Below are 14,724 nucleotides of genomic sequence, written 5' to 3'. Positions count from 1 at the left end.
AATAAATTAAGAAGACCTTGAGGAAGTTGGGAATGCTGTAACAAGAGGTAAAAATTAAGTTGGTTAAGCATGGAAAAAATGGAAAGGCAAGTTGTGATTGGTGGAGAATTCAATGTGAGACACTTATTTAAGTGACTAAGCAGCTCTAGCACCAACCTTAGGAGACTATAAATACCCAGAATTCATTCATTAGCTTTAGAACACCAAATCTTAACCAAAACCTTAGTTAAAAAGTCCTAGTTCGTTTTTGGAGATAGCGGAAGTCTCCGAGCAACTCAAGGAAGTTTCCAAGGAAGTTAGCAAGCTAGTAGGTAAGTAGCTTAGTCTTAGTTTCAGTTTTCCTTCTAGCTTTTTCTTTTAGATCCCAACCTAATCTGATCTTGATGATACGAAATCCATAGCTTTCGAGTTCGCGTGGATCTAGCTATGCGAAGGCGTGAAACCAAGCCAAGCTCTAGCAAAACCGATCATCTGATACCACTTGTAACGTCCCAACCGAGACCTCTCAGGGCCCCATGTACACTCCCAGCCACTGGGCCCACCTTACTTAATGGTCCTCACTAGGCCCGTGAGCCCATCCATATCTGACGGTTGGTTTGGTACGTCCGAGAGGCTTTAAAGACATGTTTACCGTCCCTACAAATCACCAAATGATCTTTCCCTGTGTTTTGTCGCATCACCCATCCTGAAACTACTCCAGCTCAAGCACACTTAACTCTAGAGTTCTCTCAGGTCCCTTGACCGAAAAGATAAGTGCACTTTGGTGACATAGGTAGCCAAATCAATTCTTTTAAACCTCTCTGCAACTCTCTGAAACCGAGGTGTCACAGCAGAAGCGTCCTCAGATGGAGCTTCCTCATCTCGCACCCATTCTGGTACTCGAGATGATTCCCATGTTGTGTTTGCAGTCTGTCTGTGCGCTTATTTCACGCTCGGTAGGATCTTTCCGTAGGCATGACGCTAACCCCTTTTGATTTGTGTATACTTAGCGGGTTGACTAACACCTTTTGGAGGTATGATGGTGATGTATTATTCTTTTTGGTACGATCATGATGATGATGTGGGTTTTGAACGAGGAGGTTTATGTATGTAGTACTTAACCGAATCTTTACAATTTGTATTATATTATGGTTCTGTTTGTGTGTTTATATTTTGATGTTATTGTTTGCTTGCTTGTGTGTTTGTGTGTTTGTGTGTGTTACTTTATTTATTCGTTAGAATTGAGAGCGTTTCTAGATTTTTAAGAGAAACACAAGACCTTGTAGAAGTAGGGAAACCTTAGGGAAAGAGACCATGGGGATTCTAAGCTGCAAACCAAATCCCGTGAAAGGCAAGGAATGGAAAGTTAAAGGAGTAGACCATTGTGCATTGCCCATATATATTTTAGAAAGAAAAGACATAGGTTCTAATTCAAAAGGAGATGCAAGAAGATTAGCAAGAGCAGTATAGATTTATCAAGATTGAAGTCAGTATAGATCAGAGAAGAATAAGAACTTGGATTATGGTTTAGATAGTGGTTAAAGAATGGAAATTTAGCCATGACCTAAAGCCAGAAGTTGAAGACAAGAAGACAAAGAGAGTTGCTGTTAGCCGAGAAGGTGTGGAAACCATAGAAGAAGAATCATTTTGTCATAGCCAAAGATTTTTTATTAACTCAAAGGACGGAGTTCAGAGCCGGCCCAAAGGCCAAGCTCATGAAGCATGAGTTTGTGACCTTGTTTTATGTTCTGTATTTTATATACAACTTTTGGCCTTGTTTTCCAAAAAATGTGCTTAGTCTAATGGTATTTGTTTATGTTAGTGGGAATGAGTGCATGGGTTCGAGTCTTACTAATAGCAAAAAAGCCCTTTTATTTTAATTTGATTGTGGCCTTTATTAACTTAGAGACGGCTCTGACGAAGTTACTAAACTACAAAAAGTGAAGAGCTAAACAAATGTCTATTTGTGGTTAAGTTCTAGCATGATGTAGCAGAAGGAAGAGAAAACTCAAAAGAAAAAGGGAAGAAGTGTTGTGTGGATGGGAGTTAACATCAATTTCTTTGAAGGAGATATTTAAGAGATGGAAATCATAAGTTCCGAAGATGTTTGAAGCCAAGGATAAATTCTGGCCAAGGAGGAGCTACAATTATGAAGAAGAGGCGAATAGCTATGACCAGAAGAGGTGAAAATTAAAATTTCTAGAATGTCTAACAAAGTAGAAATTTTAAAGGCAGATTACACACAATGGAACGTGTAGTAATCTTATTCAAGAGAGTAAAGTATTAAAGGAGAAGAGATGGTAACCAATGGAATGGTACACCATTATCAGATAAGAAGACAAATTATAATCTCAGAATGTAAGAGAAATCAATGAAGAGGAGATCAATAAACCAAAGATTGTCAAGAAGGAAGAAAAATGTCAAGCGAGCTATGAATTAAGAAGAAGGTGGAACTGAAGAATTCAAAGAGGATGCAAGAAAATAATGGAGAAGATTCAAGTGAAATGTTATATCATGCAGCCCAAGTCAAGAACAAAGCATAGTACCTTAGTAGAAGTCAGGATGGACTCGACTCCGAAGATGGTGAAACCAAGTAAAGTCGTAATGGAAGCAACTAAAGATGAAGGAGGAAGAGGGAAGTAATGAAGTTCTAATAGCAAGACCTTAAAAAAAAAAGAGTTCAAGAGTGGTATCTGAGAACAACTGGGGTCAAGTGAATACAAGAATTCTCATCAAACGCCAAGACGAAAATAACCAAGTTAGAAAATGAAGGAAAAAGAAGAAGTCTCGAAAGGTAAGAGACCAAAGAGGAGACTGAGCTAGTAGAAGACCCAAGGCGAAGCTAAGGAGAATTCGAGGATGAATTCTATTAACGGGAGGTGAATGTAATACCTCGTACTAAACCTAAAAATATACGGGAAGGACGCGGACATGACAATTCGACCAACGAGGGATATAAACCAAAGGAGGGGAAGATTGGTTAAAAATCAAAGGAACAACAATGACTAAAGATCAGTTGAAGGGATCCAAAGGATTCGTCTCGAAAGATTATTACTCAGAAAAATAATCTGAAGATGAAAGACGCAATAAGATAACTGAACGACCTTGCCGAGAAGAAAACGTTGAAGAAGAGAATTTCTAAGAAAGAATAGAGTCAATCAGTAGCTAAGAGAACTAACATCAAAAGCTCTGCAAATATTATTTAAGGTTCGACGCTAAGGTTCAACAGGAGCCGACAGCCGTCTAGTGAGTGTTGCTATTTTACGGTAATTAGTCCAGCAACTAAGAAACAGTTGGGAAGGAAGAAAATGAAGCATTCAGTGGGCTACGACATATGATTAAATCAGATAAGAAGCTTGAAAGGTTTTAGCCAAGAAGAATCAGTCAGTTTTCAGAGTTTCAGAGAATTGATCCAAAAACTACTCAGAAGAGCGCTAAGGAGCAGAATTGGAATTTTGTACTAAGGACAAGCTAGAAATAAATTAAGAGGACCTTGAGGAAGTTGGGAGTGCTGTAACAAGAGGTAAAAATCAAGTTGGAGTTCAGAAATAATTTTCTTTTAGAAAATCGAGTCGCGAGAGACTCTTTTAGCCGATCACCGAAAGTAAAAGTGATACGATTAATTTTATTTGAGCTTTAGAATTTTAGGGAGACTAAAGAAAGATAAAACAGGATATTTCTGGTTAGAAACGGTTAATGGTTTGTGAGAGTTGGCTTAGAATCAGTTAGGAGAGATGTAATGCCATGTGTTGGCTTAAGAAGTGGATAAGAATGGAAAAAAATGGAATGGCAAGTTGTGATTGGTGGAGAACTAAACGTGAGACACTTGTTTAAGTTACTAAGCAGCTCTAGCACCGACCTTAGGAAACTATAAATACCCAGCCTTCGTTCATTAGCTTTTAAACACTAAATCTTAACCAAAACCTTAGTTAAAAAGTCCTAGTTCGTTTTTGGAGATAGCAGAAGTCTCCGAGCAGCTCAAGGAAGTTTCTAAGGAAGTTACCGAGCTGGTAGGTAAGTATCTTAGTCTTAGTTTCAGTTTCCCTTCTAGCTTTTTCTTTTAGATCCCAACCTAAGCGGATCTTGATGATGCAAAATCCAGAGCTTTCGAGTTTGCGTGGATCTAGCTAGTTGGAGATGTGAAACCAAGGCAAGCTCCAACCAAACCTTGTGAGTACTGAACACATGTGAAGTAGCACATGTTTAGGTTTCATTTGTTTGATATTGCGTGAGAGGTTAAGTTTTGTAGTTGATTGAATTGTTTGGTTGTTATGTTTATTATCGTAATTTATTATGGTAATTGTTGCATGTTAGGTTCATGTTCTATTTTGTTATAGTTCATGTTCATTGTTGTGTGGTTTGTTTGATATGATTATTATTGTGTGATTTGTTTGTTGTGAGTAGTATAGATGTTAGTATAATTGGTTATGCTATTGTTCTAGCCGTTATGCTGCTCATTTAATTGCAAGTCAATAATTGGTAGTTATTGACGAGATTGAGATGCCTTGTTTGATGTTGTTCTTATTTGTTGTTTGATTGTGATAGAAAGCATGTTAGTTTATTGTGTGTTGTTTGTGTTAGTCTTTCTCTTGCATAGCTAATGTTTGATTGATTGATTGTTAGTTAAGATTACAAGTATTCTTAGTCATTAGATATACTTGTATTTTCGTTGAGTCATTAGTCTTGTTAAGACTTGGTAAGGCGATAATGTGATTGTCCTAATGGCTCCGAGTGGTTCGCTACCAACGAGCATTACTTGAAAAAGTAGTAAATTTACCGTAATGTATAGGTCCCTTATACATGGTTTTAGGAAAGGGATGTGATCCTTCTAGCCTATGTGGCTAAGGGTCAGGGAAGCATTGCCTGGTGGGAAATCCGTATCGTAGAAGATCAAAGACCTTAAGGTGAAGTTTGTAATATGAGTCTTTGTGTAGGTACTCTTTATTTGAGTACTTTAGCTTCTTTAAGCATTGTTTGATTGCGTGATTCTCTGATTTACTTAATGCATGTGTTGGCTGCGTTAGTTGCTTGTTCGTTGTTATAGTTCAAGTTGGGGTGTTGTTTAGAGTTTAGTTAGGCGGACTCACTGAGTAATCTTACTAATGATGCTACCTTTTGTTTTGCAGGTATTCCCTTTAGGTAATCCTCTAGCTGCCGCGGTGATCATACGCTGGCCAGATTAGGTGATTTACAGCTTTTTGCTAAAACTCAAAAATTTATTACGTATAGTTTTCTATATGTGGTCGGAAAACTATACTGGTTTTGGTAACGATTTAAAGTAAGATACTATACTAAGTAAGAATCAGTTTTATCTAAACCTGAAAGTGTTCGAATGATATATTAGTCCTATCATGACTAACACAACTCGCGACTGTGGTACGGGTTGAAAAACCTTAGGCCATGATCGAGAGGTTAAAATACTAAAGATCAGTTGATTTAGGCAAACAGATGCATTCCGGGAACCTTTATCGACTGATTATGACGTCATACGTGACGCCCCTGTTTTGTTTTAGTTATAGAACGGTTCGGGGATGTTACACTAGCTGTCGCCTCAAACCTTGTCAAAACATAAATTTTTTCAGTGCAAAATATTAACCCTAACTAATACCAAATCCTTAAAGCTATTGCTGGTGTGTGTTCATAATGGCTTCATAGTGACGCAAAAACTTGTAGGAGTCTATTTTCGGAAAATGGAAATTTTTCATTACTTTCTGTTTGCTTTGTAAAACATTTGAATTGTCAGTTTTTTGTTTTTTGTATATATTTTCCCTAAATCATGTCATCGTCTTAGCTTTTCTCCAAAAATCATAATCTCTAGCAAGCGTTTTAAACTTCATCTTTTTTTTGCAACACAATGTCACCAGCAGGCAGATGTGAGACATGTATCAATTGATTGATTCAGAAGAAAAACAGCTCTACCACATTGATCGATTGGCTACAGAAAAGAGCGATTTTGCCAACTAACCAATATGGAAAACATAATAAGGAAAGTAGCACTATTAGTAACTATCTCACCATGTAAAAAGACCGAATCGGATAAACGTGAATGACACGCAGCCACAACAGAGAGTGTTATCAATTATTTCTATTAATTTTTTTTTTTTCAATAAATAACTTCTACCCTTTTATATTTTATTGTGATATATCTTTTCAATAAAACTAATTGAAAATTTAAAATTTAGAATTTTTTTTCTGCGTTCGGCATAACTTGAATTTTTTAAATAGGATGTTGAAAACTTTAAATAATGAATAGTATTTATAAAGAGAATATGTTATACTATATATGACTTACAAAAATAGAACGATGTACTATACTATTTTTCATGAATCAACTTTAACGTTAAACTAAATTGAAGTTAACATATATATTCAAACGCAAGTAATATGTGTAAAAGTGTATAAATAAATTTTTAATTTGAAAATAATATATATTTTTAAATGAAATGTTGAAGTAGTATATAAAAGTAAATAAAATGATATGGAAATCTAAATGAGTTAAACGCGAATCAAATGAAAAACATTATACTCTAAGGGATACAACCTAGGAAATCCAAACAACCAAATTAACCCTTAGGTACATATGAGACAAAAATGTTTAATTAAATATGTATTGAATAAATGGCACTATATCCTAAAGGATACAACATAAAGAACTTCAACTATTAAGGTAAACGTATGCTAAAATTAGATTACATAATAATTAAATTAAAGAAAATATAATTATAGAAAATAGTATAAATTGAGGTATGATGGTGGTAGTTATGATAGAAAAGGTAAAGATAATGGCAAAGATGATGGCGAAAATGATGATAATGACTATTAGTCTTGGGCGTTTGGTTATTCGGTTCGGTATCGGTTCGGTGCTTTCGGTTTTTGGAATTTCGGTTCGGTCTAATTCGGTCTCGGTTTGGTTCAGATACTAAAGGAAAAACCAAAAAAAAAAACCGAACATGTTTTGGTTGCAATCAGTTCGGTTAAAAACTATCCAAAACTACCAAATATCCGCAACTTCAGAGAATATCCAAAACTAACAAATAACAGAAATATAACATCCATTTGCAAAGCTGAAAATGCAAAATACAAGTAAAGCATTCAAATACATAATCAGAGTTCAGCTTGAAACCAAAAAATCATGAGATGAAGTTTTGCGGCTTCTTCCATCTATAGCTTCTTCTATCTACACAAACAGGAAAGGTCACAAAACATGAGAAGATGAAGTATTGACACAAGCTGTCTTAAGAACTCAAACCTGGAAGTAGTAGTGTATGACCAGAGCCTAGGCTTGTTTTCATTTAAAAAAATCAGAGAGAGCAATAAGAAGTACCTGGGAATGAGAATGACTTGTTTTATCACATGGTTTCGTCTGGCATTTCACCATCTTCTTGTATATCAAACCAATTTGCAAACTCTACACATTGGTAAAAATGAAAATTAGTAATGTTGTAAAAGAAAATGATGAATGCAAACAATTCTAATTGAAAGTAATACCTTTTTCAAGGCTATCTTGTTCTTCAATTTGTGCAATCATTTGTGCAAAGTTTTCCATTCCCTTTTCACCTATGTTATGGTCAGATTTCATCCACTGCTCAGTAAACATTAACACTTCAATCATGTAATGTGTTAAACAACTCCTACGTGGGTCTAAGAGTTGACAACTGGTACTAAAAGCAGACTCAGAAACCACTGAAGAAACTTGCATAGCTAGAATATCTCTAGCTAGTTCAGATAAAACTGGATATTTTGGACTATTAAGTCTCCACCATGACAAAACATTATAGTCTGTTCCCAATGAATTAGGCAACTGAGTTTCGACATCTTCCTTTAAATACCTATCAAGTTCAGTCCGTGTTGCATTATATCTTTCTGGATTCATCCTCTTGTTGTAAACTGAAGCCATTCTCTCAACCCCATGAACCATAGGAAGTTCCTCTTCATCTGCATTTCTTTTTCTTTGTGCACTTTGTTCATTTCCTCCACTAGAAGTACTTGTCCCACCTTCAGATGTTGAGAAACTTGGTGACCTCATAACACTTTTGTTGTAATATTCTTCAAACATCTTAGCTAGGATAGTTGACACTGAATCCTCAAGCCGCTTAGTCTTAGCTGATCCTTTACCATAGAGCATTTCAAAACACAGTGAAGCAAACATCATTTTATTCCTAGGATCAAAGACTGAAGCAATTATCAGAAGTCTATTAATATTTTCCAATGTTCAAGAAAGCGCTAGGCGTTAAATAGGCGGTGATCCAACGCCTACCGCCTAGAACGCTTAATCGGAATCTAGACGGTTTTAGGCAGTTTAGGCGTTTACACTATATACTAATATATATATGATATTATATACATAATTATACAAAATATGTATAAGAATAATAAAAATATTAAATCAAAAATATAACAATAGATAAAAACATTATTTCAATTCATTTTAAATAACATATTAAACATTTATAATTATGTTTATAGAAATAAACCTTATAAATTTTAAATTTGTGCAATGAAAATTCTAAAAATTCACTACAATGATGATACTACAATTTTAGGCGATCAAAGCGGTCGTCTAGGCGGTGCTATAGCGCCTAGCGCCTAGACGGGGTGGAGGCGGACGTCTAGAACACTTTTTCGAACACTGATATTTTCCAGTCCATCCCAATATTTCTCAAACTTATCTCTCATATCTTTAATCTTCAAACTTAAATCTAGATCAGAACTAACACTCAATGCACTCAGCTGCCTATCAATGTCACAAATCTCATTGTAGACTTTATGAGAGCAAACCTTGGTAGATGCAGAAACAACAAGGGTTGTTTTGTAGAAAAGACTGAGAATCTGAACTAATCCATCAACCTTGTTCCAATCGGATGTCATTGGCGGACCACTCCTTGGTATCCCATTTTCTAATTTCAGGAAATGCTCATTGTATAGCCTATCTTCAGCTTCCATCCTAATAAAGCCTTCCTTAAACTTAAGAGCTCTAGTTAATATAAAAAATGTGGAGTTCCACCTAGTTCTTACATCCAATGTCAAACTACCCCTTGTTATATTCCCTGAGTCTAGTTTATGCTCAAAAGAATCAAATCTGTTACCTAGTAGTGGCGGTTTATGGTGACAGTGGTGGTACTGGTGACGTTGGCGATAATAATAATAGTTGTGATGATGGTGATGATAGCGTGGTAGTAATAGCAATAATGCGATAATAGTGTGTAGAAATGATGGTTATAGTGATTGTATATATACATATTGATATGCTCAAATTTACCTTAGAGTTACTCTCTCAAATTAAGAGATCATTGTAGTATTTAGGGATCGAATCCACAGAGACTCTTGACTCACACAATAGATTTAATAATCTTTTAACTATGCTAAACCAAAATTGTAATTTGAATAGCAATGCACAAACAGAAAGTAAAAGAGTTGTAAATTCAGATGGATTAAAAGCTAGGCCTAGGGAATTTCTTTGGAAATTATAAAATATTAAATCAATAAATTAATAGGATTTAAGCAATTAAAGATCAGATCTAGAAATCTTAACTCTTTTGTAAAATAAATCAGTTTTCACTGCAAATATTATCTAAGTTTAAAACCCAAAAATCCAAATCTCTTTGTAAAATTCATGGTTAAAACCAGCTTTGAAAACATGTTTAGATTATTCACATAATTACTAATTCAAATCTCTTTGTAAGAAGTAATTTTGTTCATCAATGGTTTAATCAGGAAAATCAATTATATTCTCATATCAATTTATTTTCCTTGGTTATTAATTCTAGGTGATCAATCAAGAATTAATATGAAAAACAACCAGATAATGAACCCTAAAAATAATTAGATCTAATAATCCATAAAAATCTTGTGAAAAACTCTGAACCTATCAAGCAAACTACTCAGATATATTTAGGAATCTTCTCTCTACAGATGGATTCAGATCCCTCTCTCCCGAAAGCTCTCAATATCTCTCTCTCAAAAAGTTGCTGGAATTAAAACTTAAAGGTTTCTAAGACCTAAAAATACTACAAACATACATATATATATATATATATATATATATATATATATATTCTAAAACACATCAAAGACTAGTCTTGCAATTATGGAAAACTTAGGGAAATTTTGTAAATCTTCCAAAACTTGGCTTCGTGTATCAGCTTACACTGATGTTGACCGATACCTAAGGTGGCGTCGATCGAAACCATCTCTCTAAATCGATTCCAAGTTGATTTTTTTGGTTAAATGCTTCAAAATGATCCAAATTGCTCAACTTTGCTCCATCCGTGCCAAAATTCTAGAAAACCTGAAAAGACTCAAAAACATCCTACAAAACAAATCAAAAGGTTCAAAAGGCACACTTATATCATGGTTAAAAACCGTAAAAACCATGATATATCACATATTCTTATATATATATATATATATATATTATATGTATATATATGTTTGTATGGCGACGTGGGTGAGTGCGGATTTAAAAAAAAATGGTAATGACTCACCAATCATAACTAATATCCTTTAAGTGTGCATTTTTTATTAAAGTAAATTATTTGTGGATCTCAATACAACAATAATACACTAAGGATAGAATAACGCACTTCAACTTTGCAATATGAGCAAAATCCAGCGGTCCAATAAATCTGCACCATGTAAATAATAGGAAATAATTTTAAAATAATAAAAATTGTGTATAAAAGGAAATAAATAAAAGTAACGAATACACACATAAATACTCTCTCTCTCTCTCTCTTTTATTTTTTTTTCGTCTCCCCAGTTATAATTAATGTAGATATATCGTCCAATAGCCGACGAAATACAAATCCTTACAGACGAAAAAATCCAAACGAACTCCTCCTACATAAACAACAATACGGGTAAATATATGTTTTGCCTTTCTAAAAAATATTATATTAATTAAATTTTATATAATAATTAATATTGTATAAATGATATATGTAGAACAAAGACAAGTACAAATGGTCGCACATTCAGGAAAAAAACATTAATTCAATTGTTTGACAAAGCAATTGTCATGTCTAATTACACTCTTAAGAATCCTACTGCGATTGGTAAAGAGTATATGGTTAAAAAGTTCAATCAAACGTTAAACATGGATATAACTTATGGTTTCTTCAAAATCAAGCTTGATGAATTCCAAAAAAATTACAAAAGGTGGAAGATTTTTATGCATAAAACTGGAATAATGGTTGATCATGATACATCTATGATATATGCATCTGAATCATGCTGGACAGACCAAGAGTTTGTAAGTACACATTATCCTTGTAAATATCAGCTTATGTATAAAATTTAGGTTTTAAAATTAATCCACTTTAATTTTAGGGCTGCAAATTAACAAACATCATGAACCGAAAGCCGCTTGAGTTTTGGGACGTGATGAAACGATACCTCGCATTACATGATGTTCAATCACAATCTCAACACTCGGCTCGTCAAAGAAGAGAACAATTGATTAACGAGCATGGAGATGGTGATGATTATCATTATGACTCGGATGCCGCTAGTGATGATGAACCACAAACACAAGTTCCTGAGACACAAGAAGAAGAAGAAGAAGAAGTGTATCTTGTAACTATTGATGACAATGAAACCTTACAACATTTCGCTTCCATAAGCCAATAACGAAGTATACTAAATCTGCAGTCGATTTCTAAACGTGGGAGTAACATACAAAGATCTGGGGGAAGCTCCTAAGTTTCTATTGGAAGTGGTTCACGAGGAAATTGTAGGCGACAATCATTTGAAACAACTATACAAGACACCATCGCTATGTACATAGAATTTCAACGACAAAGTTTTAAACAACTTCTTCCCAGTGGTTTTGACCAAGATGATTATGATGAATTTAAAAAAGCGGAAGCAATATTCATTGCGCTAGACCTACCCAAGTACACAAAATTTTACTGGGCATGCATTAACGCACTTAAGGAGTTAGTTTTTTGGCGTAAGTATTTTATTGACATAAGAAGCACTGACGAAGATACGCTACAATTGCTAGAAGCTATGACTGGTGTTTCACGGAACAACCAAGATGTGCCTAAACAGTTGAGCTCAGGTCATTCATTTGGGAGTCCGCATTCAGGAGGTTTATCATCTGGCAGTCCATCATTTGTGGGTAATAATTTAGGAGGGCAAAATCCACTTGGTCGTTGGGCCCTGGTTATCAACAATGGAGCACACCACCAAATGCTCCACAGTGGGGCACACCACCAAATGCTCATCCACAATGGGGAACACCTCCAAATGTTCCACAGTGGGGAACACCACCTAATACTTCACAGTGGAGCACACCATCCAACTTACATCCATGGCAACAAACACCAAATTTTTAAAAAGGCGGTTCATCTGGGACAACTCCAACAAATTTTCAATATGGATTTTCACTAGGTGGCTGTAATGCCCGTGTCTCGAAAAATATTAAATCGTTGGCAAAGGTAACAGATTTTGGTAGATTTATTCCCAAGCCTTTCATTGTCATTCTCATTTTTACAGAAATAGATTTGGATTAAAACTAGATGAGTTATTGGCAGTTTCGTTAGACATGTTTTCTCAGACGCGAGTTTGAACCATCAGGAATTGTAACTGAGATTGTGGTCTCTTCTGGTTTCTAATCGGCACGAGATTTTGTGGGAAGCTTTGTGACGTCTAGGGCTATCTTTTCACTGGAAGGATTTGATAGTTAACGGTTGGTCTTTACTTTAGGGTTTCGTCTTTGAGACTATTCTTTTCTGATGTTTTTGTCCAGTTTGCTTCAAGGTTGCTTTTGGTTGTGTGACTTGTTGTAGGATGTTTCTGGACTGTTGCAGACGCAAGGAGAGTTTCTCCTAGTTGTTTTTGTTGTTAGAATCAGCTTGATAAGATGAGTGCGGGACCATGAGCTTATCTAAGCAATTGGGTTGTATGACTTGTTTTGTGTGATGATGTGTAGGTGTGGTGAATGTGTTATTGGGTGTTCTATTTAATGACTGGTTTGTTATATTTTATTTGTGGTTGTACTCTTGATTTGCTTGTGTGTATCACTCGTAGATGGGAGGATCGCCTCAATGGGTATTTCTGGTAATACTCATGCATCTCATAGTGTTTGTGGTGCAGGTAATGTGTAGCGTGGAATCATGGAGATGAGGAGGAGGATGATCTAGGGTCTCGGTTGTATTATTGGTTATGTTATTTTTTTGTTGGAACCTTGTTAGAAGTATGCTAGGTTGCTGGTTTTTAATTGGTTATAATTGATATGGTATTTATATTAAATTGGAGGTTGTTTGGTTTGTCTTCCGATGTGCATGTTGATTTATTGTTTGAGTTGTAATTAAATATTATTAGGTATTTAAATATATTATTATTATTTATATTATTAAAAAAACGGGTCGGGTTGTTTCAGTGACAGAGGTGAAAATATAAGGAATACTCAACAAGAAACTTTAGCTGGTCTCGGTTTCAGTATTTATTTTGAATCTGGACGAATGTCACAAACACCTAGACCAAGAGGTCTTTTCAATATTTGGGGAACCCCTCAAGAACCAAATGAAAGTTATCAAAGTGATGTAGGAGATGAATAATAATATGTGGTCCCGAGGGACGGAGGAGGCTAGGTTAGCTGAAAGATGGTTATCGTGTTTAATCAATATTGCTTATGTTTTTTATGACTTATATTTTATAAGTTAGTTTTTAAATTTTTTATAATTTGTGAGATTTTAAAATAATATATCTTTAGTGAAATATTGTTTATGATTTCAGACATTTTGTATATATCAGTTGCGATCACAAGACCCAAACAATCTAAATTACGAAGAGAGAGTTGAATTGTAGAATTTAGAAAATGAACAGTTTGAAGAGTTAGTAATTCAACCAGCTTTGGCTTATTATGATCGATATTTTCAAAGAGCACCAGCCCAAACTGATGGAGGTCTGGATGGAGAAGTATATGGCATCGACTACAACATGATGCTGCTGCTTTTCTTCTGTTATTACGGATGTCACTTCCATTTTTCACGACAGTGTTTAATATGTGGCAAACAAATTATGGTCTACAACCAACATTAAATATAAGTATTGAAGAAAGTGTGGCTATATTTTTACGGATATGCGGGCACAATGAAGTTCAAAGAGATGTTGGTTTGAGATTTGGCCGAAATCAAGACACTGTACAAATAAAATTTAGGAAAGTTCTTACGGCAACTGAATTATTGGCATGTGATTATATTAGAACTCCAGCAAGACAAGAACTCAATCGAATTCCTAAAAGACTTCAGGTAGACCGGATATATTGGCCATATTTTAGTGGATTTGTTGGAGCTATGGACGAGACTCATGTATGCGTCAAAGTAAAACCTAAGTTACAAGGAATGTATTGGAATCGGCATGATAATGCGTCATTGAACATCATGGCATTATGTGATTTGAATATGTTATTTACATATATCTGGAATGGAGCACCATGATCATGCCACGATACAGCTGTTCTGCAAATAGCACAACAAAGTGATACCGAGTTTCCTTTGCCTCCATTAGAGAAGTATTATCTCGTTGATTATGGCTATCCAAACAAACAAGGATTTCTTCCTCCTTATAGATCATCACGAAATCGAGTTGTGAGATATCATATGTTATTGAAAGAACGTTTGAAGTTTGAAAGAAAAAGTGGAGGACACTTTCTGATTTTCCAAGATATAATGTTCATATTGAAAAAAGAGTGGTAATGGCTACAGTGGGACTACATAATTTCATAAGGATTTCAAATTT

At 35.0% G+C, this 14,724-nt stretch overlaps 1 pseudogene; it reads left to right on the top strand.

The window, feature by feature from the left end:
* The first annotated feature begins 10,812 nt into the window (after window positions 1–10,812).
* LOC147929839 (uncharacterized) lies at window positions 10,813–11,863 on the top strand (annotated as a pseudogene).
* The last annotated feature ends 2,861 nt before the right edge of the window (window positions 11,864–14,724 follow it).

The sequence above is a fragment of the Camelina sativa genome, chromosome 13, assembly GCF_030686135.1.
Source record: "Camelina sativa cultivar CO46 ecotype springtype chromosome 13, ASM3068613v1".
Lineage (NCBI taxonomy): Eukaryota > Viridiplantae > Streptophyta > Magnoliopsida > Brassicales > Brassicaceae > Camelina > Camelina sativa.
The sequence above is the reverse complement of the archived record's forward strand: the minus strand, read 5'-3'. Positions and strand labels throughout refer to the sequence as shown.